This window comes from Chenopodium album, chromosome 2 (assembly GCF_948465745.1).
Source record: "Chenopodium album chromosome 2, dcCheAlbu1.1, whole genome shotgun sequence".
In the NCBI taxonomy this organism is placed as follows: domain Eukaryota; kingdom Viridiplantae; phylum Streptophyta; class Magnoliopsida; order Caryophyllales; family Amaranthaceae; genus Chenopodium; species Chenopodium album.
In genome coordinates this window covers 10,325,854-10,329,317 of record NC_137835.1, presented here as the reverse complement: position 1 = coordinate 10,329,317, position 3,464 = coordinate 10,325,854, and the positions used below count along the sequence as shown (strand labels likewise).

Sequence of the window (3,464 nt, the reverse complement as noted above, 5' to 3'; positions counted from 1 at the left end):
CCATGTTGAATTGGATAACTTTTTATTCTTGGTTCGAATCCTTCTCCTAGTAGCCCAAGTTGTGAAGCGACCACAAACAAAACAGGTAATCAAAGCCTTTTTCCTAAATCCTAAGCGTGTTTTCTTGAGTAACTCTATTCGTTCTAGAAACATCTTGAGGTAAAATAATCAAATTCTACCCAAAACAAAATTTTACCACTCTTCAACTTTCGTTCCTATAAATACTCTCTCAACACATTGGCTCTCCTCATCTTCCATTAGACATTCATACCTCAAAACCTCTCTCAAAAAATAAAACATAAACCCTCAACATGATGAACACCCGACAATCAGAAACCCCGACATACTGCGCCAAAGGTTGCGGATTCTTCGGAACAGCAGCGACAATGAACATGTGTTCGAAGTGTTACCGTGACCACCGTCTCAAGGAGGACCAATCCGTGACCGTTAGAGCCTTCGTTGAAAAATCGTTATCATCGACATCTTTGTTGATACATGAATTAGTAAGTGAGGAACCGAAACAGAAGTCCGATGAAGCGGTGGTTGTGTCGGCGGAGAAGGAGGCAGAGAGTTCGACAAAGGTGGCGAATAGGTGTATGAGTTGTAACAAGAAGGTCGGAATTGTCGGGTTTAAGTGTAAGTGTGGGTCCACTTTCTGTGGGTCCCACAGATTCCCTGAAGAACATAGTTGTACATATGATTTTAAGGTTGCTGCTGAAGTTGTCATCGCTAAACAAAATCCCAAGGTTTTTGCTGATAAGTTGCACAAGATCTGAAGTTTTAGATTTTTTTTTTTTTATTAGGTTTTATGGTATAGATTAACACTGTGTGTATGTATTTGGATTGTTTTGATTGGTGATTAGTTTTTATAAATAAAGAAAATTTTAGAGATTAAGTGGATGTACATTATGATGTTCTTTGGTTTTTGTAAGATTAATTTTTTTTTTATTATTTGTTGTTTCATAATTTTGTTTATTACTTGAACAACTTAGCCACCAAGAAGGCAAAGAAGGGCTATAATCAACATTTGTAGATTGATTATTGAAGTAAAGTTTTGAAGAAATTAATGATATTAAGGGAGTAAGAATTACCAAAAAGAGTTGGAGTAAAGAAAAAGTCCATACAATAGATGTCTTGCATGTATACTAGTTTTGTGTTTAGGTGATCAAATTTTTATATTAAAGTTTAGGATAAACTTTTTGTCCCAATTACCAACATTAACATATATCATTGACATATATCATATTTTATAAAAAGGAATAATCTTTTTTGGAATAATTTTTTTGATTTAAGATATTTTGAGGTAAGATATACTTCTACGTCTAGATCATGGGTAAACCAAAATCAGCAAATTTTTGTGTGTGGCTGGCCACGCGGCGTGGCCAGCCACAATTTCTATTATATTTAAAAAATTAAAAAAAATACCACAAGTCTTCTCTCTCCTCTTTTCTTAGCTTTTTCTTCAAGTCAAACCACACATCACCAACAACATATATTTATTCTACCCATTTGCTCTCTTCTTTTTTCTTAGCTTCTTCTCCAAGTCAAGCCACACATCACCAACAATCATATCTCTACTAGACTCATAATTTTCTCTCTCCTCTTTGCCAAATTACTGCAATTAAAGCCCGAAATTGTAGAAATTGAGTGTTAAATTACTGTGAAAAATTGCGATTAATTAACCTTAAGATCATCAACCACAGATTCCCACCCCTCCACCCTGAAAACCCTAGCCACCCTAAAATCTCCAAAGCCACCTTGAAAAAAAAATAGCCCACCCCATAAACCCCACCGATTTCTACCCCTACACTTTAACCTTAATCAACACACCACCCCCTTTTGCCCACCTATAACATCATCAACCAACGATCGTAAAAATGTAGGAGTGAAGAATCTAACCTAGGAACAAGAGGAGAAAACAAAGTCTTATTCAAGGCCCAACAACCACTAGACCATTTTATAACTTTGTGATACATGTTGTTTATGAAATGTATATAAATGTATTTACAGTTTCTTTGTATGCTAATGAAAATCAATTATTTTTTTTTTTTAATTTTTAAATGGGGGGACAGCTGTCCCCCCATGTTCCTATAGTGGCTCCGCCACTGTCTACAAGGCTACACTTCTTGCCCAATTTTAACAATTTATGCCTCCAATTGCAATAATTTGTCACCCAACAAACATCAATTTGACCTCTTACTTTACAGCCAGGGAACCTTAATTTCTCAACATGAGAAACATGGAGTGTTTCTCAAGTTGGTATTTCTAAATTAAAAAAAAAAAAAAAAGTCCATATAATTAGGGATGGCAGTGGGTCGGGTTAAATGGGAGACCCGCCCCATCCCCGCCCAAGTGAGGCGGGGATGGAGGGAGGTTTGGCGGGTGATGGGGCGGGGATTGTAGGGACTTATAGGTACTACGCAACGGAAATAAACATGAATCATATTCATACAGTACCTAATCCCAAGATCTAATGCATAACACATAAAGAACATATAATCGTACCTTTGAAGCGTGATTCCACGTGCGATCGAGCAAGAACAATGGGAGATAAAGAACCTCAAGCGTGATTCCTCTACTTGGTCCACGGGCACAGATTAAGACCTCCACTAATGCTAGTTAGTTGCAATTGAACCCTTCAATTGACCTTCTATGGAGAAGTGCGAGCAACGAACCACCACGAACCACCACACGCGCCACCAAGGTGGCCGGCCGTACGGACAAGGGGAGGAGAGAGATAGCCGTGATTTAGAGAGAGGAATTAGGGTCTTTGGGATTGGTTGTCTTGATGTCAAAATACACTGTGTGTGAATTATGACTTCTTACATGCAACCCTAGGCATGGATCTTATTTATAGATCTCATCTCTAAATAAGAACCCATGTCAAAAGCCCAAAACCTAATTCTAATCTAACTATGCTAGCCCAATCCATTTCATGATTAGTTAAATGCTCATGTGGCCCATTAATGGGCCTCTAACTTGCTTAACCCAATACCCTTGTGTGTGACCTCATAGGATCCATTCTAGCGGGCTTTGGACTATTTGACTAGTCCAAAGGTCATCTCTCATAGTCTAGCAACAGATGATGACGCCCCAAGAGAACGAACTTATTATCTCCATAATAGTGATCCTTAATATATCTAGTAATTGCACTTATCGAAGACACAATTCCTTCAATCTCCCACTTGTCTGAGACAAGTGCGCAATATTCAAATTCCTTAAGTCAATGTGTGTCGATTTGATAATATGATTGCATCTCATGACGTGATCATATTAGTCTACAAATCTTTTCTTGAAAACTGAGTGAGAATTACAAAACAAATGGTTACTATGTAATCCATTTGAGCACGGCCATGCATTTTCTGAATTCTCCCTCTTCAAGGGGCCAAGACACATTCCTAATTAAATAGGTAGACTCTATCCAATCTTGTGGCAACCAAAGCTCCCACTCAACTTCTCAAATA

General features: G+C 37.8%; 1 pseudogene; it reads left to right on the top strand.

Annotated features, from left to right (window-relative positions):
• Positions 1-241: 241 nt before the first annotated feature.
• On the top strand, positions 242-904 carry LOC145582791 (zinc finger A20 and AN1 domain-containing stress-associated protein 7 pseudogene; annotated as a pseudogene).
• The last annotated feature ends 2,560 nt before the right edge of the window (positions 905-3,464 follow it).